Source organism: Ceratotherium simum, chromosome 5 (assembly GCF_057802395.1).
Source record: "Ceratotherium simum simum isolate JZ-2026a chromosome 5, ASM5780239v1, whole genome shotgun sequence".
In the NCBI taxonomy this organism is placed as follows: domain Eukaryota; kingdom Metazoa; phylum Chordata; class Mammalia; order Perissodactyla; family Rhinocerotidae; genus Ceratotherium; species Ceratotherium simum.
In genome coordinates, this window is record NC_141904.1 from 14,497,320 (window position 1) to 14,522,618 (window position 25,299).

Consider the following 25,299-nt stretch of genomic DNA (forward strand, 5'->3'; position numbering starts at 1 on the left):
AAAATGGATTACTGTTTTAAGCTTTTCTATCACCATTAGTGAAATAAGCATCTTTTTAATGAACCCTTTGGATTTTCTCTTCCATTAATTGCCTGCTCATGTACTTTGCCCATATTTTTAAAACATTGAGCTAATTGGCTTTTTAAAAAAATCCATTTATAGAAACTCTTATGTTAGAGATACCAGGCGTTTGCCATCTTTTGTGCAGTTCTATTCCACCTATTTTTTTTTTAAACTTGTCATTATGATGTCATGCAAAGCTTTCAAAATATTTATGTAGACAGATGTTTTTATTTTTTCTTCAATGATTCTGGACTTCCTGTCTTGCTTCAAGTTTTTCCCTCACTAAAGTTATGTTACTATTCTTTAAAAAATGTCCTCTAAGTTTTTATTTCGTATATTTTTATCTTTCATTCTTCTGGAATTTATTTTGAATATGGTATGGTTCTAGCTTTGGTTTGTTATAAATAGTCAATTAAACCAAGATCATTTATCAAATAAACTATTCTATCACTAGCTTGTTTGCCACTTTTGCTTTCTATTAGGTTCTACTAGCAGATTCTATCTCAGACTTCTCAACTATTTGCCTGAGCCATTGCAGTAGCAATAAGTTTACAATAACTTTACAATATAGTAGGTTTACAATAAGTTAAAATTTTGGTTTTCAGTAAGTCAAATTCAAGTGTGCCATTAAGAAAGAGAGCCATGAAATCTCCCGGCTTTTGAGGTCAAAGACCACAAAAGATAAGGTATGCGAAAGGGGCTGGGTAAATTGTAAGGCTCTGTAGACAAATGCTAGCTGTTATTATTGAAAAAATGAACACAGAGAAAGAATCTTGGGCTTGGGAAGCTGGACTTTTGCTTTTATGACCATTAATAGTGCAGGGATTGAAGGGCCTGCTGTGGAGCAGCCGACCTCGCGCCCCCACCGCCAGAACTGGAGTGACAAACAGAGAGGAGTGGGGAAAGCCAAGTGCTACACCCAGGAACGAAGAGTCTGATCAAAGTCGCAGAACGGAACTGGGGAGAGGGACTGGAAAGAGAAGGCCAGCAAGGAAACCTAGGAACAGAGGGGTCTCTTGGAAGGGGGCTACGAAGGCCGGGGCAGGTGGTAAGTCTCTCCTGAAGGCGGCTTGCTGGGGATTCCCGATCCCGTGGTCCTCTGGGAGCCGCAAAGAGGAGCACTACGGCCGCACAGCGCCGCCACTGCCGCTCCGGCAGCCGCAGAGTACGAGCTCGCGGCGCGGCCTTTCTCCAGGCGCCGGGCCCGCAGGTCTGGCGGCGGCCGCCGCGGGGCCGGAGATTGGCTCCAGCGGTGCGCGCGGCGGGGCGGGGCGAGGGCTGCCGGGAGGCTGGCCCGGGAGGCGCGCGCGCGCGCACGCGTGGGCGCGGGCACGGCGGCGGCGCGCGCGTGCTCCGTCGGTCGGTGTGGCGGCGGCGGAGCGGGCCATGGCAGTGGGCGGCGGGCTGGTGTAGCGCCGCGCGGGCCAGGCGGCTGGTGACTGAGAGGGGCGGGATGGGGGCGTCGCAGCTGGACGGTCGCAGGGGCCTGGGCTGCTGACCGCGCAGCCGGAGCCTGGAGCTGGCGGCGGCGGAGAGCCGGGCAGGTGAGTGCGGTGGCGCGGGACCCGGATGCGGCGCGGCTGAGGGGCGGCGCGGGCGCGCCGGCTGGCTGAGGTGTCCCCGCGCGGGCCGGCGGCGCGCTCTTGCCGCCACAGCCTGCGGCGCCGGCGAGTTGGGTGGCCGCGCCGCGCTTCCTGCCGGCGGGGACGACACCCGCCCCCCGGCTGGCGGGGGCGCCCCGCTCGACTGCGGCCCTCCCGGGGCTCTCCTAGGTGAGCGGCTCCGCGGCCTCCGGGCGCCCCGGGCCGCCGGCGCTTTCGGTCGCGTCCCAGGGGGCGCTGTGTGGAGAGGCGGCGTCCTCGCCCCCTGCGTCTCTGCGGACACCCCCGGAGCTGCCCGACCCTTTGGTGGCTTTTTTCGCAGAAGTGTATTTTAGGGGCGGGGATCCTGGACTGTTGGGCTGTGGTCGTGGTTTCAAATCTCAGCGCCGCCGCTGACCAGCTCGAGGCCTTGGGTTCAAGTGCTTTGATTTGTGAATGGGAATAATAATAAGTACTTCCCAGGGTTGTTGTGAGGATGGGACAGCATGATTTGCATGGCCGAACAGCAAATGCTCGGTAAACGGACGGCTGTTAGGAGCAGCCCTGGTGCGGCATCTTCTCTTGTTAGCCATTGCTAATTCCCGCTGCGGGTGTACATTTGGGGGCACATTTATTTCCGAACTGCTCTGGTGTTGCAATAACCTCCACTGGGGTTGCTTAATATTGGAGTCTGTTGTCTTACAGTGGCCAAAATCGAATCCTATAGTCTGATCTTGGTAACGTGTAGTGTCTTTCTTGGAATACCTGTCTCGGGTGCCGAGTGGGAATTGCTGCTGAAGTAAAACGAACGAATTTAGGATTCGTTAGGGTGGAAGATGGTGGGACTCACAAACTTGAAGTGCTTTGCTGTGTAAATAATCTTAAGTGACACTTAAACTCTGTCACTTGTTACAGAGTATAAAGACACAGAGAATATGGAAACAGACTCCTTTTTCTGCATTTGCTACATCCGAAGGGAGTGACAAGTGCATTTGTAAACATCGTTGTGGGCAGTGTTACTGTGTGGTGAAGTCATCATAATTAAGTTAGATGAGTACTTATTGTGAAGCACTGAATGGATGTTTGGAAATATGATTCCTAATAAAATCATCTCCAACGAGTCAGAATTCTCAGCAGTTCATTAATCATTTGGGGATTTTTATGCTACGCTGTAAGATATTTATGGTAAAAGCAGAACTGTTTAAGTCATGATAATGTAGCATAGGAGAGGGTGGTAGGATAAAGATCTTAACTTAGTTTTAGAAGGCAAGTGTGGAACAAAGTAAAAATCTTGGGCTTTAAAACTGGAATTGTATTCATTAAAGCAAAAATGACTAAAAACAAAAAACTTTGTTTTACACCCCCTTATTCACACTCTGATGAGGATCTTCCACCTTCAGGGTGTTTTTTAGAAGTGGAGAAAATTGAGTTGGGTTTTGGTTTAATTGCTATTTTGCACTCCTTGCTTATATTTCCTGCTTTTCTTAGAGACTCACTCATAAAGGCTTTTGATCCAGCCTGCTTTGTGAATGTGAACGAAATATGTAGAAAAAAATTAAAAGTGAACTTTGTAATCTAAATTATGTTCTTTCTTGTAGTCTAATTATGTTCTTCCTATTTTGTGATCTTCCCTGTTGTCTAACTTTAGAGTGGTGAACCCAGCAGTAGAAACACTGCTAGCCACTGTGAAAACGCTAGAGGTCTGAAGTCACATCTTGGTTCTAGGCCTGGACCTGGGTCCCAAATAGCTGAGGCTTTGGGGATGTCACCCAGTCTTTCGGGGCCTCAGTTTTTTTATTTATAGAATTTGAGTGTGTCTGTGTGGCTGGCAGATTGGGAGGGTGGTGGTGGACTAGAGAATCACAGTGTATAAAGGAACCTTCCAGGATATTACACCTTTTTGGTTTTCCTTCTCTTCACTCTCTTTCTCTTTTGTTGACTTTCCCTTCTTTTCCTGAATTCAAAACATCCTAATGCCTCAGGGCTTCCAAGCCAGTCCCTCTACTTTTTTCTACCTGTATTCTCTGTGGGTGATCTCATCATGTCCTGTGGTTTAAATACTGTTAATGTGCTGTTGACTCTGAGGTTTTTATCTCCAGTCCTGAACTTCAGATTTCTTCTACCTGCCTACATATCTTCACTTCATTTGTCTATAGGCACCCTAAACTTAGCATGTTCAAAGTGGAGCTCTTGACTTTCGTTCCTTAACGTAGTCCTTGCCCAGCAGTCTCCATTTCATAAGAGCAGCCCTCTGCCCCCCTTCTCCACCGTGCTTAAGTGAAAAGTCTGATGGCCATCCTTAATTCATTCCTTTTCCTCACTGCCCCCCACTCCCAGATACAACCAGTCCTTCAGCAAACCCTGTCAGTTTTACCTCCATAATATATCTATTTTCTTTAGTTTTATTGCCACCACCCTAGTTCTTCGTGAGTAGTAGCGTCCTTACTCGTCTCCTTGCCTCTGGTCTTGCTCTCCTACAGTTCATTTTTTCTTTCTTTCTTTTTTTTAATAATTTTATTTATTTATTTTTTCCCCCAAAGCCCCAGTAGATAGTTGTATGTCATAGCTGCACATCCTTCTAGTTGCTGTATGTGGGACGCGGCCTCAGCATGGCCGGAGAAGCGGTGCGTTGGTGTGCGCCCAGGATCCGAACCTGGGCCGCCAGCAGCAGAGCGCGCGCTCACTCAACCGCCAAGCCACCGGGCCAGCCCTCCTACAGTTCATTTTCAAACAGCATTCAGAGTGATCTTTACTTACTTCCCTGCTCCAGTGGCCCCTCATTACACTAAGAAGTAAATCCCAACTCTTTACTTCCGCTATCAGCTACTTATCTTGCTTATTTTCTTGTTCGTTTGTTTATGATCTTTTTCCTTCAACATACTATAAGCTCTCTGACAGTAGGGACCTTGTCTGTCTTCCCTAGGGTATTCTCAGTAACCACAACAGTGTCGGGAACATTTAACTAACGTTGAATGAGTGAATGTGTGAATGAAATAAGTTATAAAATCTTCTGTTTCCAGGTATAACATGTGCTGAACACACTTTACCCTTTTTTGGTCCCAGATTTGTGCAAATGAGGAAGTAATCAGAGGGCCTAGAGTTATTCTCTGAGGCATCCTTACTCCCTCAGTCTTCATTAAGGTGCTATACCTCCTGCAAAGGCTAAACATTTAGACATTAAGCCATTGATAACAAAAACAAATGTGAATTTTGTTCATTGTGTACTGGATCATTAGTATTTTTGCAAATAAGAAGCCAAGCAAGCTTTCCAGCCTTGTTTTATTCTTTTGAGGCATTGAATTTTGGTCCTGATTGGAGGGGACTGGTTCTAGAATGTAGTAGTTTGATTAAGTATTACATGGCAATTCCTATAGGTTAGCAGTTGGAATTTTTACAGGCAGCAGGTGTTTTTATTTCAGTTATACTTTTTTTTAATCTGAGAGCCCCCCCACCCTGCATGTGCACATGTGAGCATGCGTGTGTGCGTATGTGTGTATATGTGTGTATCCTCTGAACCATTTGATTTTGGGTAATCATATTTTACTGTATCTTGGGGATAAATCCTTATGATTTGGTTTCTATTAACTGCTCATGTGAGAGCTTTGTCATATGGTAGAAAGAGGCAAAGAATTTAGGGTTTTTTTCCCCACCTGACACTGGGTCTGTAGCCCTGAAGACTGTCTACGAGGTATGAACAAAGAAGGGTATGGAAAGATCGGAAGTGTACAAGTCCATTTTCAAAGTAGAAATATAGGAAAAAAATACATTGGAGGAGGAAGTCCCAGACTAGAAGAGTAATACTGACTGAACATTTAGTGGAAGAAAAGGAAGATAAGGGAGAATATCATAGATTTTCAGGTTTGTGTGGGACAACTTCCCTTCTCAGTCCTCTTACCTCTCACCCCCCTCCCCAAATTTTGACGCTTGGGGTTTTTTCCCTCTGCCCTTTCTCCATTCCCTGATTGTATGGACTATTTTTCTAAGGAGTGCCCGTGAGCCTTCGGTAGTCCAGTGTCTGCTAGAACATCTTGAGAGAAGAAACTAACCTTTTCTCGAAGAGACCTTTTTACTTTTTCGTAATCAAGGTCTGTCTTCCTGGATTTTCCAGCTGTTGGGTCCAGCTGTACCCTTTAGAGTTGCTCCAAACTGGTGCACTTCCTTTTTAAGCTGTTGGTCTCCCATATATATTTCTTGGTTGCCTTTATGTTATCATCTCCAGGTTAAATAATTTTGAGTCATAAGCTGTAGTTGAGAGAAGAGAAAATGAAAGGGATTAGATATATGATTGGGTGTGTATAGTGTGTTAGCTACCAGTTGCTCTGATAATGCAAATTGCATATTTCTAATTTAGACCTTTTTTCTGAGTCAATAGACTTACCTTTTGGATGAATAAAGAGATTTTAATAAAAAGACCTTTCTAAAAGAGGAGTGACATTGAGGTTTTAAAATTTTACGTACAGTAAAACTCAATTTTTTCATGTACAGTCCTGTGAGTTTTAACACCTGCATAGATTCTTGTAACTACCACTGCCACTAACAGTCTACAGAATAATTCCAATACCCCAAAGAATTCCCTTATGTTACCCCATTGTAGTCAGCTCTCCCTCCCCCATTCTTAACACTGGGACTTATTTGTTTTTTAAAGAGAAAATTTCTCATGGGTAGAATAAGTCAGAACTGGAATGAGTGGATAATTGATCAACCTAATTGCTGGTTTTCTTTTAGAAATATAAATGAGAGAATTCCAGTCTTCAACATAATGGGTTTACATGCAATAAAGTAATTAACCTTGTAGATGGAGGAATGGTTATAAAGGCCTTTAAATTAAAAAAAAAAATTATTGTATAACTTCTGGAAAATGTCATGTGAGGCAAATCCCATAATGTCAGGTTACAATAGGGACCATCTAACAAAGAAATCTGGTGCTAAGTCTGTGATAAAATCGTAATGGATGGCATCATATATCCTGTCATCTCTCTTTGGTAACCCAGAATTCCCATTCACTGCTATCCCATGGTAAGCTAGAAATTAATTTTGCCAAGGATTGTGTTATGAAGTTTCAGCTTTTCTCCCTGGTCTCTCTCTAGCGTTGTCACTTTCTGCTGGCCTATCCATTTTATTCCAGCACTTAACAGTTGTCTTAGTGATTCAACTTTCCTAGGGATTGAGGGAACGATATGCTATCTGTATAGCTAAGGTGTATTATAAATATAGTTTTCTATTATCCTATTAACTTGGTTCTAGCCTAAAGCAGTTAATAATCTGGAAGTTCCATCATTTCCTCAGAAAATTTACAAATCCTTCCCTTGAGTCCTGGCTCCAGAATCTGTCTTTTTCCTACCTCTTTACCAAGAATGTATATCTCCTTATTTCCTCAAATATTTAAAGCAGATCACCTGAGGTTATCATCAGTTGACCCTTTAACCGGGAGTATTTCCTGTTGAAATACAGAATGTTAATCTGGACAGTCCCCTATATTGTGGTATTGCTAGAGCCAGGTCTGCAGCTCAGAATCCCCTATTGCAAACCCAAGGGAGGCTACCACATCCCTGACCCTGTAGCTTGTCTTCCTCTGGTGCTCTGGTCACTTGGGAGACCACCTGGCAAATGCTCATTTGCCTTCAAGGGAAATGCGATCCTGATTATGCCTTCAGGAGGAGGATTATGTGGATTAAAAGAAATCCATGGGTAATCTAGAGGGTTTATTTAAACTGCAGTTTAACCACATTCCTGATCATAGTTTTTCCTTGCATTTCTAATAACTAATTTATAATATTTACTAATTTCATATCTATCTCCTTCTACCATTGGGAAGTAATGGCAGTTGTGAAGTAGAGAAAAGATGGAAGGAGTCAGAGGAGTTAGATAATCAACAGGCATTGCCCCACATAATTTGGTGTTGACTGGGTGGTTTAACCACAATGCTTACTAGACCTTGAAGACCTGAATTCCGTGAATTCCTTACCTGCTGAGCCACTGGAAGAAATTTGAGGTGACTGTCAACCAGAGGTCAAACTCCATTTTGAGACATTTACACTTTACTAGCTTAAATGATCAAGCTTTTGTGATTTAAATGAGTATATCAGATTGTCAGAATTATAAGTTTAATGCAATTTAAAGTTTTCTTTAATGTTTATTTAATAATTTTACCTATTGACAATCTTCATAGGAATTAAACTGAAGACCTGCTATTTTGAAGTAGAGATGCTCAGTTTTTGTAGCCAGGTGACTGACTGCTACCTCCAAGTTACTTACATGTAGTTACACAGTAATTAATTTCCATTAAATAGTTGAAATATGGTCGTTTAAAATAGTTTATTCTTTTTAAAAAATTATTTATTTATTTATTTTGAGGAAGATTGGCCGTGCGCTAACATCCTTTGCGATCTTCCTCCTTTTTTCTTTTTTTCTCCCCAAAGCCCCAGTACATAGTTGTATATTGTGGTTGTAGAGTTGTAGCTCCTTTATGTGAGATGCTGCCTCAGCATGGCTTGATGAGCAACGAGTAGGTCTGCGCCCAGGATCCGACTGGCGAACCCGGGGCTGCCGAAGCGGAACGTGTGAACTTAACAGGTACACCACCAGGCTGGCCCCAAAATAGTTTATTCTTGAACTACTGATTTAATGTAGGTCTTGTATTTAGATGCTATGAAAATTAATGTTTTCCTCTAGCTTTATAAAGCATTACAAATTGCTGCTGCTATGTTATCTGAACAAAAATTATAATTTGTTAGCTAAAACTTATCTCTGCAGTTGTGTATTTTCAAAAGTTAGGTTCTATATTTATCAGCTATATAGATATCATTCCCCTTAATTAAGATTCATTATAGGTAATTTTGGAGGGGTATCCTGGGTAGAACCAGCTGGAATTTTCTTTTTTTTTTTTTTTAATGTATTTTGGTTTTATTTATTTATTTATTTTTTATAATTTTATTTATTTATTTATCTTTCCACCAAAGTCCCAGTATATAGTTGTATGTCATAGCTGCACATCCTTCTAGTTGCTGTATGTGGGACGCGGCCTCAGCATGGCCAGACAAGCGGTGCGTCGGTGCGCGCCAGGGATCTGAACCCGGGCCACCAGCAGCGGAGTGCACGCACTTAACTGCTAAGCCACGGGGCCGGCCCTGGAATTCTCTTAATAAGCTTGTTTTTTGCATTGTGAGCCTAAGGAAACATCCATAGGAGTGGATGGTTGTTGATTTTGGACACAGTTGTGATCAATTGAAATTATTTTATTTCTGTTCTTTGGATGGCTGTGGAAATTTCACATTTTTATTGGAAATCATTATTTGTCTTAAGTCTTGATATACTTCGCCCACCATTTCATTATTAATATTTTTCCTAACCAGCTGAGAGGCTTCTGGGTTTTAGGTTCTCATTCTACTACAAGGAATGTTACACACACACACACACACACACACACACACACTTCTCTATATAAAATAGAGAACTATATATGCCATACTAACCAGAAACAATTATTTTACCTTTGAATTATGAAGAATTCACTATCTTTTCCTTGAGCCTCAAGCAATTGTTTTTAATCAGTGATTTTTAAAATTCTGTGTATTCTGTGTATTGTTACCTGCTTCCTTTTATGTTCTTTTGTCATTTAAAGCTATGGCTATCAATATAGGCTATTCAAAAAACTATGTGGCTTCCTATATGGAATTAGACTGTAACAATAGTTAACACTTACTGGATGCTTACTTATGTGTCAGATTATGCTAAGTGCTCTGTCTGTATTATTTTATTTTATCTTCATAATAAACTTGTAGTGAAGTATTAATGATATCTTCATTTTAAGAGATGAGGAAACTGAAGTTTGGGAAGTAACATGCCAAGTGCACACAGCTTTAAAGTGGAAGAGTCATGTTTCAAACTCAAGTTTGTCTGACCCTAGAGTTTATGCCTTTAACTGATTGCCTCATACAGTTCTTTATTTTTTAGGTCCTTTTGAGGAAGGTTGAAAGAGACTATATAAGTTGAAAGTGTTATGTTTTTTATCCAATTTTATTGATAAGAGTTAAGAGTTAAACAGTGAGTTAGTTACTTGATGTAGTTTGCCTTTGTTTTGAATGTATGATAAACTTTTCCTTTGCCTTGGCTTTACACTTAGAAAGACTGTGGTTTGTGGTTTGTCATATATATGTAACTAACAGAAATGCTTAGTGTATGACCTAGTGTAGCTAGATGTTCTGGTAAGCTTGTGTAGATCATCTTTACAGAGTTTTCAAATAAGAAAACTCAGAGTATTTTTTTCCCCGTTCTGCTCAGGTAATTTGTTTGGGTGGTGTATTGAAACATGTTGCTAAGCTTGATCCTAAAGTATTGGAAATAGAGTAAGGTAGACATGAATTTACTTTTGAGTAAATGAACCAGTAGATTACAGTTATTAATCCTTCAACTAAAAAAAAATGAATAGAGAAGCATTTGTACCGTGTGAGCGTTAACATTACATCTACCATGAATAGTACTTAGACACATAGAAGGAGATGCATAGGACACATAGGTTTTCTGCCTAACTTTAGAGCCCAGGTAACTTGTTTCGGGCAAATTTCTGGTTGTGGTGTCATTACAAGCCCTATGACAGAGTGTCTGATTCTGCAAGTGAGGGATTTAGGATTATTTTCTTTATTGCTGAAGAGTTGAGCTCTTAATGAGTGTGCCTCTTCCTACAGACAAGCTGTGAATGAACTTACATTGGGGCAGGGTCACTTTTCTCTCTCAGTAGTCTAAACTTTTTCTTTTAACAGTAATCTCAGTGAGTCACAAATGTTATTTTAGTTACCTAGTTCTCCTTTCACGTTATTTCCCAAACCATGTATTATTTTACAAAATAAAAAGCAAGCACTTAAAACAAGAAAATCCTATCTTGTCAGTTCCATAAGAATTATTTTGCGCTAACCACTAATTTTGAATTTATTTATAAGCATGTCCTATACATGAGGACTGTGTAGTTTTAAAATTACAAGTATTATTTCTTCATTACTGGGCATAGAGAGTAAAATCCAATGAAATATTACCCATTTCGAAAATGAACTATTTAATAAATTAGAGAAGTTTTACATTTGACTGCATCTGGTTGTATTCTAAAGTTGGAATCTGATTTCAGTAAAGGAAAATATTTTTAAGAAGCCTAATCCTTTTTGAAGTCTTCATATATTATTGTCAGTGTCAGTAATGTTTGCTTTAAAATGTAGTCTTAAAAAAAGAGCAATTTTTGGGGGGTTGATTTGCATAATGAAATACTTCTGTTTTTTTTTGAGGAGGATTGGCCCTGTGCTAACATCTGTTGCCAGTCGTCTTCTGTTTTTTTCTCCCCAAAGCCCCAGTACATAGTTGTATATCATAGTTCTAGAGTTGTAGCTCTTCTCTGTGGGATGCCACCTTAGCATGGCTTGATGAGTGGTGAGTTGGTCCACACCCAGGATCCGAACTGGCAAACCCTGGGCTGCCGAAGCGGAACGCGTGAACTTAACTGCTATGCCACTGGGCCGGCCCCATAGTGAAATACTTTGAGAGAAACCCAAATTATTTTAAATGATATGAAATAACTTTCACCTATCAGCTTGACAAGGATAAAATATTTTAATATCTTTTTTTGTTGTTGTTGTTGAGGAAGATTGGCCCTGAGCTAACATCTGTTGCCAGTCTTCCTCTTTTTGCTTGAGGAAGATTGCCCCTGAGCTAACATCCATGTCGGTCTTCCTCTGTTTTCTGTATGGGACGCCACCACAGCATGGCTTGATGAGCAGTGTGTCGGTCCACGCCTGGGATCCGAACCTGTGAACCCCGGGCCAGCAAAGCGGAGTGCTCGAACTTAACCCCTATGCCACTGGGCCGGCCCCTTTAATACTTTTGAATAGGATTGGGGGAAAGATATTTTCATACATTGTTTCTGAAAGTATAAATTGGTACAACTCATAAGGAGGGTGTTTTGCCATATATCTTAAAATTATGAATGCACATACTCTTTGACCTATTAATTCTTTTTGTAGAAATTATCTTTTAGATATACTCACACGTGCAAAATGACGCATGGACAAGGTTATTTGTTGCGTTATTGTTTATAATAACAAAATTCTTTAAATAAATGTTCATCATTAGGGGATTGAGTTTAAAAAAGTAGTATAGGGCCGGCCTGTGGCTTAGCGGTTAAGTGCGCGCGCTCCGCTACTGGCGGCCTGGGTTCGGATCCCGGGCGTGCACTGACGCACCGCTTGTCCGGCCATGCTGAGGCCGCGTCCCACATACAGCAACTAGAAGGATGTGCAACCATGACATACAACTATCTACTGGGGCTTTGGGGAAAAAAGGAGGAGGATTGGCAATAGATGTTAGCTCAGGGCTGGTCTTCCTCAGCAAAAAGAGGAGGATTAGCACGGATGTTAGCTCAGGGCTGATCTTCCTCACACACAAAATATAAATAAAAAAGTAGTACATCCATATGCTTGAATGCTCTGTAGCCATAAAACAGAATGAGGAAAGTTTTTACGTACTGAAGTGGAATGATTTCGCCACATAAATGGATAAAGTTAGGAAAAAAAAGTGTGGTCACAGTATGTATAGAATTCTAACATTACTATTTTTTAAAAAAGAAGGCACTAGAATATATGTATTTGCTTGCTTTCAGAAATGAAGTATTTGTGAAAGGATACCTAACAAACTGGTATATATTGCTTGCCTCTGGGGAGAGGAACCTAGGTTACTGAGGGACTTGGGTGGTAGGGAGACTTTATTGTATATCCTTTTGTGCTTTTGAATTTTGTGCTTTTCAACTTTCTTTTGTGCTTTTGAATTTTGAATATCATATTCAGCCCAGAAGGTGACTATAATAAATGCATATAATTAAAAGGTAGAGAAATTCAGCTATTTTGAAGATTAAAAAGATAACCTTGGGCCAGCCCTGTGGCTTAGCGGTTAAGTGCGCGCGCTCCGCTACTGGTGGCCCGGGTTCGGACCCCGGGCGCGCACCGACACACCGCTTCTCCAGCCACGCTGAGGCCGTGTCCCACATACAGCAACTAGAGGGATGTGCAGCTGTGACATACAACTATCTACTGGGGCTTTGGGGGAAAAAAAAAGGAGGAGGATTGGCAATAGATGTTAGCTCAGAGCCGGTCTTCCTCAGCAAAAAGAGGAGGGTTAGCATGGATGTTAGCTCAGGGCTGATCTTCCTCACAAAAAAAACCCAAAAAAAACCAAAACAAAGCAAAAAAAAAAAAAGATAACATTATATAAGTACTACAAAATTAAACAAAATGGACACTAACTATAACGTTTAGTGTAAGTATCATTAAAATAAAACTTTAGGGGGCCAGCCCAATGGCGTAGTGGTTAAGTTCATGTGCTCTGCTTTGGCAGCCTGGGGTTTGCAGGTTCGAACCCTGGGCACTGCTTGTCAAGCCATGTGTGGTGGCCTCCCACATACAAAACAGAGGAAGAAGGGCACGAATGTTAGCTCAGGGCTAATCTTCCTCAGAAAAAAGAGGAGGATTGGCAGCAGATGTTAGCTGAGAGCCAATCTTCCTCACAAAAATAAAAAAAATAAAACTTTAAAAATCTTTGCTAAATCTTTTATATACATTATCTCTTAATCCTTTCAAAAAGTCTGTGAAATAGGTGGTGTTATCTCCAGTTTGCGTAGGAGTAAACTTGGATTTTAAAAAATGGATTGTTTATCCAAGATCACAAAATTTGTAAGTGTCAGAGCTGGAATTCAAAGCCTGATGGTAAAGCCTCCTACTTTGCTCTATACAGATCATTCTTGGCTTATATTGGCTCTACTTTTGTGTAGCATATAGTTTTGTATGTTTGCATGCTGTCACCGTAATCTCCCTTTAACTAAAGTCAGCCTCCAGTACATTGCCTGATGATTTGGAGCTCTTGCGTGGTGGCATTGATGGCTTGCTACTGCCCCTCTGGGGGAAAGACTACTATCAACAATATTAATTTGATTGCCTCTAATCATCAAATTATTTGGAGAATTGCTCAACTGTCCTGTTGATTGCCTTTGTACAAGTAACCCAAGATCCTTGGAGTAGACTTATAAAATATGCTTCTGAGATCTGAGGGCAGACTTGGAAGGATTCCCTTCAAAGATTAGGAGACAGAGACCGGAAGGTATTACAGTAGTCCAGAAGAACAGTGAGAGATGCTTAACCATGACAGTGGGTGTGGGAAGGGGAAATTTACTTTAGAGAGGTATTGAACATTTTGGAAGTTAACTGGGTTTCTAGGAAGAATAGAAACATCAGGAGCAACAGGAAGACTTCCTTAATTTTGTTTAAAAGGGCTGTGTGTGTATGTGTATGTGCATACGTGTATATAGTTAGTAAGAGATTCAAATTTGGGCTAATTTCTTCTGTGAGGAAAAATACTTTTCTTTTAGAAAAAGATAACACTCCTGCTATTTTCAGGTTTAAAAAAATAAAGTTAATGGGAATGAATGTTAAGATACATTTTTGCCTTTCCTGATATGTCCCTAGTTATTCAGTAACCATATGCTAGTTGTAAAAAATTCAAAGAAGAAAAATAGAGTAAAAAGTGAAAGTCCCCTTTCAGACCTTCTCACTCCAGCCTCCTCTGTTCTCCCCATTTCCGTTGCCCTTCTCAGAGATAACTGCTGTTATACTCAGGCAGATAGCCTGCGTACCTTTCTTTGTACACTTTCATATATATAATTTATTTTAATTGGGATCATTTTACATTTTCTGTAAGTATCTCTTTTACTTTTCATTGAAGTTCACAAAGTAAGTCATCACTTTTCAATTTAACACATATTTTCCAAACACCTATTATGTGTTCAGGTCTGTGCTACACTGACTTCTCCTTAAAGAGATTCTTTGAAATCTAGTCATATTGGGGAGGAGCTATGTGGAGATTCAGGGGAAACCTAGACACACAAATGTGGTTGGAGAAGTAGAATAATTATTATTTGATTATCTCATAGAATCTCAGAATTTTCAGAGTAAAATATCTGAATTTTAAGAGGAGACCTAGGGACTGCTTAGTTGTTAGACCAGGAAACAAGGTCTCTTGGGTCTCTATTTAGTGTTCTGGATGAATATTTCCAGTGTTCTGTGTTTCCACTTACTTACATAGAGTTTCAGTCTCTGGAACTCTTTGGGAAGAAGATGGAGATATGAGAATGGATGATAGTGCTATCTCATGGTTTTAGGCATGTTTTTTAACTAGCCATAAAGTAGCAGCTTAATGGATCTCTGTCAAGCTGCAGGACCGTCAGACTTATTGAAAGATAATTTTTGAATTTAACTTTTTTTGTTGTTTTCAAAAAGATGATACGTGCATTCAAAATGTGAAGATATCAAAGGCTTCCTTCCTCCAGCCATGTTGTTCTGTTCCCCACAGGCGACCAAAGCCATCAGTTTCTTGTGTGCCCTTCAGAGACTTTTTGCTTTTTCAAACAAATATGAACATGTGTATATATTCTACTTTTCTACCCACTATTTACCATATATATGTGTATGTTAGTATAGTCTACACACTTCTGCACACTGCTTTTTTGGACAATTTTATAATTTAGTGATTGGGACCAATATTAAGAAGTGCTTGTAAAATTTTCAGGTAATATAACTGGGAGTCGTGGCTGAGATTAATTCTGTATGTCAAATAATAGGAACCAAGTTCTAAAAGAGTTCAACAGACCAGACTAAAACTAACAAAATGAGATTTAACACATCTAGCAATTAACTTTTGATTTTAAAATTCCAAAAGTCATTTTCTTGAACACGGCAGAAAGATGTTTTTCTTTCCTTTTTTCTTTCTTTCCTTCCTTCCATTCCATATGTCTTTCCAATTTTCTTTTCATATTTGTTTTTATGTATATTTTTAAAAAGCAAAATTGGGATCATGTTACCTACAGTTTTGCCACCAGTTCTCTTTCCTTAATATAGTAACACTTTTCAAGTCATTAAATATTCTTTTACAATATGATTTTTAAAGTCTGTATAGTATTCCATCACATGAATGTAACACAATTTAATCTTCTTTTGTTGGATACTTTTGTTATTAATTAATTTACTTTTGCTGTTAGGAATAACTTTATTTTTTATTTTTTTAGTTTTATTTTTTTGTGAGGAGATCAGCCCTGGGCTAACATCTGCCAATCCTCCTCTTTTTTTGCTGAGGAAGACTGGCCCTGGGCTAACATCCGTGCCCATCTTCCTCCACTTTATATGGGATGCCGCCACAGCATGGCTTGCCAAGCGGTGCGTCGGTGCGCGCCCAGGATCCGAACTGGCGAACCCCAGGCCAACGCGCACTTAACCGCTTGCACCACTGGGCCAGCCCCAGGAATAACTTTATAGTGAGTGTCTTTGAACTAAATCTTTATATACAACCATTATATCTTTTTTTTTTTTTTTTGTGAAGAAGATCAGCCCTGAGCTAACATCTGTGCTAATCCTCCTCTTTTTGCTGAGGAAGACCGGCCCTGAGCTAACATCTATTGCCAATCTTCCTCCTTTTTTTTTTCCCCTTTTTCTCCCCAAAGCCCCAGTAGATAGTTGTGTGTTGTAGTTGCACATCCTGCTAGTTGCTGTATGTGGGACGCCGCCTCAGCATGGCTGGACAAGCGGTGCATTGGTGCGCGCCTGGGATCCAAACCCGGGCCACCAGTAGCGGAGCATGTGCGCTTAACCGCCAAGCCATGGGGCCAGCTCCAACCAACCATTATTTCTTAGGGATGACACATTAAGACTTGGAATTATTGGGTCACAGTGTTTGAATATCATGTTCCCTTCTTTTATTTTATTATTTTTTTTTTTGAGGAGGATTGGCCCTGAGCTAACATCTGCTGCCAGTCTTCCTCCTTTTTTCTGTTTTTTTCTCCCCAAAGCCCCAGTGGTAGTTGTATGTCGTAGTTGTACATCTTTCTAGTTGCTCTATGTGGGACGCCACCTCCGCATGGCTTGATGAGCGGTGCATAGGTCCTTGCCCAGGATCCAAACCAGCAAACCCCGGGCCACCGAAGCGGAGCGCACAAACTTAACCGCTGTGCCACTAGGCCAGCCCCTCAAATTGCCTTCTTTTAAATTACATAAATAATTAGCAGAGGTTGGAATTATGTACAGAAAGGGAAACCGATGTATATTGTACCATGAATGGTAGATAGCCCTAACCTACACATGTAATATGCATAGCTCTTTAGTTGGTCTGCATTAAGGTGTTCTAAGACCAATCATTTCTTCCTTCATCCATTTTTGTACTTAATAGACTGGATTCAGTTTTGCTTCTGCATCTCAGGTACTAAGTATATGTGAAAAAATTCTGTATTTTTTTCTTTTTCTATATAAGCCTTTTACCTATTTTCATTTTACTTATTTTTTATTATATATTTAGTAAGCATTTATTGTCTACTATCTGTGGAGTCTACTGTTTCCTTTTTTTCTCCATTTTTTTTGCAACAGCTTTATTGATATATAATTCACATACCATACAATTTATCCATTTAAAGTGTACAATTCAGTGGTTTTTAGTATAGTCAGAGTTGTGTAACCATACCAAAATCAAATGTAGAAATTTTTCATAGCCTCAAAAAGAAACCTTTTAGCTATTATTGTCCAATTCCCTCCCTAATCCCTGCCATAAGTGATAACTAATCTACTTTATGTCTCTATAGAATTGCCTATTTTGGATATTTCATATAAATGGAATCATATAATATGCAGTCTTTTGTGACTGACTTCTTTTGCTTAGCATAATGTTTTCAAGTTTCATCCATATTGTAGCATGTGTCAGTACTTCCTTTTTATTGCTGAATAATTCTGTTTCCTTTTTCAGTTCCATTAATAAATGTGTTTGCTAAGTATTAGGGCTATTAATCAGATTATCCATGCCTAGGTTTTCCTTTTGTGTATCATCTGGTTATTAACATTTTGCTGTGTATTTATTAATCTCTAAGAGTATTGGTATAGAGAGACAAAAGATGTGAACCTCAAACAAGCAGTTTAGCAGTTTGTTAGTATCATTGGTAAGAATTTTATTTTAAAAGGAGTTTGAAACTCTGGGATAAAATTAAGTGATACTTGGGAATTACTTCTAGATTTTACTTTTCATGTTTTTTTCCTCAACCCCTATTATTTATTACATTTATTTGAGCTAATAAATACTGTCTATAATATCTATGCTCGAACTTAAATTAAGGAGAAAGATAGACAGATGTAGAATTGGATTGTCGGAAAAGAGACAGTTTCATATTCAGAGCACTGCTTTCCTGACACCCAGTCCAGATAGTCTCCCACAAAGAGTTTCACAGAACACCTTGAGTTGCCTCGCTTTGATCTCAGGTGTGTGATTTGCAGTGTGTGTGTGTATATATATATATATATATATATATATATTTTGTGTGTGTGTGTGTGAGGAAGATCAACCCTGAGCTAACATCCATGCTAATCCTCCTCTTTTTGCTGAGGAAGACAGGCTCTGAGCTAACATCTATTGCCAGTCCTCCTCCTTTTTTTCCCCAAAGCCCCAGTAGATAGTTGTATGTCATAGTTGCATATCCTTCTTTTTTTTTTTTAAGATTTTTAAATTTTATTTATTTATTTTTTTTCCCCCAAAGCCCCAGTAGATAGTTGCATGTCATAGCTGCACATCCTTCTAGTCGCTGCACGTGGGACGCGGCCTCAGCATGGCTGGAGAAGTGGTGCGTCGATGCGCGCCCAGGATCCGAACCCTGGGCCACCAGTAGCGGAGCATGTGCACTTAACCGCTAAGCTACGGGGCCGGCCCTGCAGTGTATATATTTTAAAGAATGATTTCTCAGTTAATCTATCAAGGCTTAAAAGATCATCTAATTCTCTTTTACAAAGAGATTGGTTCCTGAAGTGTTTTGTTTGTTTTTTGGCTCTGACGGGCTTTTTCATGAATATATGGGAGGTTTTTTTTCTTTCCACAGAAGTATTTTAAGATATTTTTCATGAACATGGGAAGTATCTCTTTAGTCAGGTGATGGCTATATGTTGAATTTTCAGAAGATGGAACTGGTGTGCTAAGAATTTATGAGTAGACTTAGTTGTCTTGACTTATTACTACTCAAAATGTGATCCCTGTGCTGATTGCCATGTCCGCTGTGATGTCCTACAGAGATTGAGAGTTAATAATAAGAAAATGTGGACTTGTATTTTGTCTTTATTTTTCTATTAATTCTTTTTATTGTATTTTAGGAAAGTATTGGATTGCTGCAATTGGGGGAAAAACCGCACTAGTTCTTTACTACTGACAGTTTGAAACACACAGAGGACCATCAAGTGCCCAGGCTCCAGCTTTAGGGAGCCTCTATCCCAGTGGATTTAGGTTTTCAGGCTTTTTTTTTTTTTATTAGAATTTTAATTGAGATAACTGTAGATTCATGTGCAGTCGTAAGGAATAATAGAAACAGATCCTTTGTATACTTGACTAGGTTTCCCCCAATGGGTAACATTTTACAAAACTATAGTGTAGTTTCACAGCTAGGACATTGACATTGATATAGTCCACTTAACGTTATTCAGATTTCCCCAGTTTGACATGTGTGTGTTTATTAGGTTCTATACAATTTTATCACCTGTGTAGGTTTTGGTGTGCACCACTGCAGTCAGGATAATGAGCAGTTCCAACACCATAAGGATCCCTTGTGTTACATTTTTATAACCATATCTGCCTCTAGCACCCACCCCACCCACCTTCCGCTCTCCACTGAGGTCTTTAACCCCTGGCAACCACTAATCTGTCTTCCATTTTGTCATTTCAAAACTGTTATATAGGGGCCGGCCCCGTGGAGTAGCAGTTAAGTGCGCGTGCTCCGCTGCTGGCGGCCTGAGTTCGGATCCCGGGCGCACACCCAGGCACCGCTTGTCAGGCCATGCTGTGGCGGCGTCCCATATAAAGTGGAGGAAGATGAGCACGGATGTTAGCTCAGGGCCAGTCTTCTTCAGCAAAAAGAGGAGGATTGGCATGGATGTTAGCTAATGGCTGATCTTCCTCAAAAAAAAAAAAAAAACTGTTATATAAATGGAATCATACAGTATATAACCTTTTGAGATTGTCTTTTTTCGCTTGGCATAATTCCCTGAAGATTCTTCCAAATGTTGCATGTATTAATAGTTTGTTCCTTTTTATTGCTGAGTAGAGTTTCGTGATATGGATGAACCACAGTTTAACTAGTCACCTGTTGAAAGATTTGCATTGTTTCCTGTTTTTGGCTGTTACAAATAAAGCAAGTATGACCATTTGTTTTTTGTGTGAACACAGGTGTTTGTGTGAACACAAGTTTTTGTTTCTCAGGGATAAATGCCCAAGAGTACAGTTGCTGAGTTGTATGGTGATTGCATGTTTTTGGTTTTATAAGAAACCCTCACAGTCCTTTTGATGATACAAGGAGTAACAGAGAAGCCTTATTCAAACAGATGCTAGGTGGCCAGGGTCTGAGCTGGGATTCCATTCTGGCTGGCTGCTGCAGTGGAACTCAGTGCCGAGTACATCTGGGAGAAGCTCTGGCAGGACCTGCAGGTGGAGCATGTGGAAGGACATGTGGAGGACACAGTTCCCAACTGCTGTGGGTCCACCCTTTGAGTCTGAGGGGAAGCTTCTGCTTCAGAGACACCAGCTCGTGAGCACATGCCTAGCTGAAGAGCTTCTGCACATCTATGCCTTTGAGCAGAAAACCTTGACCCCAAGGCAGTGGGCCTGTGAGTGGAAGAAATAAGGAACTGGGACCTGCACAGCCATTAAATTATGAATGAGGGCCGAAAAAAACAAAAAAAGAAAAAACCAGGTGCTAGCGCAATATATCAACAAATCCTAGCTGAGCTGCTGTTCTGCTTGAAGTAAGCTTGGACTTGGAGTTCCGCCTGCTTGATCATCACCTAGGGACTGTGCCAGCCTTATCAGCTTTCTTTACCCAGGCTGGAACTGAGGGCCAGACAGGTGAAGTGACTTTAAAAAATTTTTAAAAGAGATTTGAGAGATTTTATGCTTGTTACTGGCAAAGCTGGTATTGGAACTCAAGTTTCTTGATTCCTAGTTTTTTGTTTTTATAACTCAGAGTTATACTTTTGTGTGTATAGTTTGAATGGTCAGATAGTCCTCCAAGGTTTGTTATGAAAAGCAATAGTGTTCTGCTGCTTCACTTCCTTCTAATGTAATTGTACCAGAGCATTTACTATTAGCATATATATTATTTTATACTGAATTGTGTTCCTTTTATTTCTCCTTTATAATATAGTTAAGACTGCATAACATATACATATATGTAATTATTTAAAATTATGTTTAGTTTGTATTGTCTATAAATTTTGTTTCAGAATGGTAAAGGGGATGTTGTGAAATATTTATTTTAAAAAAGAGAGCATTGGGTCTGACATGGCTGAGAACCCCTAGGATAGGTAGGATGTGGTGGTGCAGCACATGGGAAAACTCTGGTGGGAGGGAGCCTGACATCTTGGAGAAACTGAAGGAAGGCCATCTATAGCTTGAGAAGAGAGAGTGAGGGAGAGAAACGTGCAGGATAAGGGATGTGTAGGATGAGTCCAGGAGGGAGGCAGGGGCCATGCAGAACCTTGTAGGAAGAAGCTTGGAGAATTATTTGGCTAGAACCAAAGCTGAGGGGTTGTGAGGTATAGCGTTGCTTGACCGAGTGGAATTTATAGCTGAAATGGACTTTAAAGATCATATAACTTAACTATCCCATTTTACAAATAAGAAAATGGAAGTTAAGAGAAATTTCCCAAAGTTAAACAGTTAATGGATGAGCTGGAGCTAGAACTTGATGGTGCTAGTTCACTGTTTACGCTTGACTGCCAGGTTAAATTTTAGATAGTTGGGAGCATTTCAGGTTTTGAGCAAGAGAATTCCAAGATGAAGATGGCTAGATGGCTGTGTGCAGGCTGGAGGCAGTAGGTAACAGGAAACTACAAAGTCAGGGCCCCCATGATTTTATCCTTTCGTCAAACTGAATCACTAAATACAGTTCTAATCTTGACTTATGCTCAGTTATTTAATAGTTTTTGTGTTAGTGTCCTTGTCTCCCTTTCTAGATAGTAAGCCCTTTATTTTTTAATTCTTATACATTCTGACTCAATACTTTATTCATAAGTAATAAGTTTTACTTATAAGATCCCCCAATATCAAGATTTGAATTGGGCCAGCAGCTTACTAGAATCTTCATTTCATCTTCCTGCATTGACTTTTTACCTGGTTATGTATTTTGGTTCAGTAGACTTTTGGTTGTCTGCGAAGATTAGTTCATGCTCTCTATAGCAAAGCTCTTATCCAGCAACATGCTTTGATGCCTGTACTTGTAAGTAATACTGAAAATAAGGAAATAGGAGCTCTGTGGTTTAGATCTTGTTCGGATTATCTTAAAAAAAAAAAGTTTGTGAGGCTGGCCTGGTGGCGTAGTGGTTAAGTTTGCATGCTTTGCTTCGGCAGCCTGGGGTTCGCTGGTTCAGATCCTGGGTGCAGACCTACGCACTGCTCATTAAGCCGTGCTGAGGCGGTGTCCCACATAGAGCAGCTAAAAGGATGTACGACTATGACATACAGCTATCTGCTGGGGCTTTGGGCAGAAAAAGGGAGAAAAAGGAGGAAGATTGGCAACAGATGTTAGCTTAGGGCCAATCTTCCTCAAAAACAAAAAAAGTTTGTACTTAATTCTCTGCAATATTAACCATGGATTTGTCCTATCTGCTCACCCAAGTGAGGTAAATAAGCTCTCAAGAGTCCCTGGTACCATTTGGTGACTCACAGTGAGGGCAGGCCCATTGTTACTAGCAAGTAAAGAACAGTCTCTAAGGCGACTACCCCCTTCTGGTTTTTTAACTATTTAATTAGTTAATTAATTACTTAATTAATTTGTGAGGAAGACCAGCCCTGAGTTAACATCCGATGCCACTCCTCCTTTTTTTTGCTGAGGAAGACTGGCCCTGGGCTAACATCCGTGCCCATCTTCCTCTACTTTATATGGGACACCGCCACAGCATGGCTTGACAAGTGGTGCATCGGTGCGCACCCGGGATCCGACTCGGTGAACCCCGGGCTGCTGCAGCGGAGCGCATGCACTTAACCACTTGTGCCACTGGGCCGGCCCCCAAAATATATTTATTTTTAATAGTTGGTACATGCATATTATATAAAATTTAAAATGGATATGGTGAAATGTAAGTTTCCTACCTCTTTCTACCAGCTACCCAATTTTCTCTCAGGAGGTAATCACTCTTTTTTGTGTGTGTTGTTCCTTAGATAACCTATACATTTATGAATATAAACCCTCACTCTCACAAATGGTAGCATAGCATATTCATTGTTCTTTGTGTCTTTTAGCACTTCACAATATATTTGATGCTATGTATCTGTAAGTATAGAACTTTCTTCTTTTTCATGGCTTCTTAATACAGTCAGTCGTGTGTCGCTTAACAACGGGGATATGTTCTGAGAAATGCATTGTGAGGCGATTTCATCATTGTGCCAACATCATAGAGTGTACTGAAGGGGAACAAAATTTGCCACTCCAAAATGTCTCTCTAACATGGCGATTATTATTTTTTCTTTGTGAGGAAAATTAGCCTGAGCTAACATCCATTGCCAATCCTCCTCTTTTTACTGAGGATGATTGGCCCTGGGCAAACATCTGTGCCTGTCTTCCTCCACTTTATATGGGATGCTGTCACATCATGCCTTGACAAGCAGTGCATCAGTCTGCGCCTGGGATCCGAGCCCGTGAACCCCAGGCCACCGAAGCAGAGCGCGTCAGCAGAGCGCATCGGCAACCTTAACTGCTCCGACACCAAGCCAGCCCCTTAGGCTGATTATTTTTAAGAAACAAGAGACTCAGAAAGTTTTTCTTGTTACTCCCCCTTAACTGCCTAAAAGAATTCAGATAAAAAAACCTGTCTCAGGAAGCAAGCTATCACCTTAGCGTAGTACGAACATGAACTGGGTGGTAGAGAGGGAGGAACCTAAAAAAGCTTGTTTGTTGGGCTGCCCTCTGTGTTCTTCTGTAGCTGTGTGGCCAAACACTTGTTTTCCAAACATTTACTCCTTTTCACCTACCTGTGAATGGCCTTCCTTCCCTTTGAAGTCCCTGACTTTCCCCGCCCCCAACATCTTCCTTCTTTAGCTGAGGATGGCCTCTAAGGTGAGTTACTCTGTTTTTCTGGGTTTCTCCCATGTATACATGTTATTAAACTTTTATTTGTTTTTCTACTGTTAATCTGTCTCATGTCAATTTAATTCTTAGACCAGCCAGAAGAAGATACAACAGGAGAGGAAAATTTCTTCTGCCCTACAGTGTTTACACAAACCTAGATAGTATAGCTTACTACACATCTAGGCTATATGGTACTAATCTTATGGAACCACTGTCATATATTCAGTCAGTTGTTGACTGAAATGTCGTTGTGCGGCACATGATTGTATTCTGTTGTGTCAATATAACATAATTTTTCGCTGTTTGTATATGAATAGATGCTTAACTTTTTTTTTTTTTTGTGAGGAAGATCAGCCCTGAACTAACATCCATGCCAATCCTCCTCTTTTTGCTGAGGAAGACTGGCCCTGGGCTAACATCTGTGCCCAACTTCCTCCACTTTATATGGGACGCCGCCACAGCATGGCCTGACAAGCAGTGCGTTGGTGTGCACCCGGGATCTGAACCTGGGCCGCTAGCAGCAGAGCGCGTGCACTTAACCGCTACGCCACAGGGCTGGCCTCTTAAGTTGTTTCTAATCTTTGCTATAGTTTTGACTAGTTTTAGAGTGGCCAGATTTGAGATCAACCTGTGCAAGGTATGTGTGGAGATGGAGAAAGAGAGAAAGGCCTTAATAATTTTTTCAAGGAAGGAAGTTGAGCAGGAGAAAACCTAGAGAGAGCTAGAAGAAGAATGAAGGGAAGAGAGAATGTTAAGGAGAGAGGAATAAACGATAGTAGGGAAATAGCCCTGGTCTTCCCAAGGCAGGTACTGAAACCCAAGACTCAACTTTTCTGTTACTGTCTTAGAACCAGACTGAGTTCATAGTTATTAGCCATGTGATCTTGGGCGCATTATCTATTCTCTCTGTGCCTCCATTTTCTTATCTGTAAAATGAGATGAGTGGCATAATAATCTTATCATGTGTTAATTCATGTACAGCTGTTAGTATAGCATCCATCCACATTGAGAAAGCTTTCTGTTTCCCTCCCCTCCTCAAACTTTGCTCTTATTTAGCTTTTGTCTGCTCAGGTGTACTCCTCCACAAAATCTAGCTTGCTCTAAGAGCCTCATTTCTTTTTTTTTTTCCCCCCAAAGCCCCAGTAGATAGTTGTACGTCAGGTTGCACATCCTTCTAGTTGCTGTACGTGGGCCGCGGCCTGAGCATGGCCAGAGAAGTGGTGCGTCGGTGCGCACCCGGGATCCGAACCCCGGGCCGCCAGTAGCGGAGCGCACGCACTTAACCGCTAAGCCACGGGGCCGGCCCTGAGAGCCTCATTTCTATATCTTATACTTTTTTCTTACCTTTCATCCCATTCCTTTGAAATTCCCATGTCTAATAATTGACCCTATCTGAGGTTAGGGAACCATCTCTTGTAATGTCTGTAAAATTTAGTTTCACCCTGCAGCCACCACTAAAATACTTAGCATAGTGCCTGGCACATAGTAGGCACTTGATAA

The 25,299-nt window shown here is 40.8% G+C and overlaps 1 protein-coding gene and 1 pseudogene across 5 annotated transcripts in view; both read left to right on the forward strand.

The window, feature by feature from the left end:
• Positions 1 to 1,087: 1,087 nt before the first annotated feature.
• PIK3CB (phosphatidylinositol-4,5-bisphosphate 3-kinase catalytic subunit beta) overlaps positions 1,088 to 25,299 on the forward strand; it is a 177,988-nt gene continuing 153,776 nt past the window's right edge. For 2 of the 5 annotated variants that reach the window (XM_087430478.1, XM_087430479.1), the window contains exon 1: positions 1,451 to 1,607. The gene's annotated coding sequence lies outside the window, so the exon portion shown is untranslated. Of the gene's footprint in view, positions 1,112 to 1,450; positions 1,608 to 1,812; positions 1,836 to 25,299 lie in introns of those variants that run through there. The other 3 variants (XM_087430477.1, XM_087430475.1, XM_087430476.1) reach the window with 3 other exon arrangements.
• LOC147916973 (bolA-like protein 2 pseudogene) lies at positions 19,085 to 20,883 on the forward strand (annotated as a pseudogene).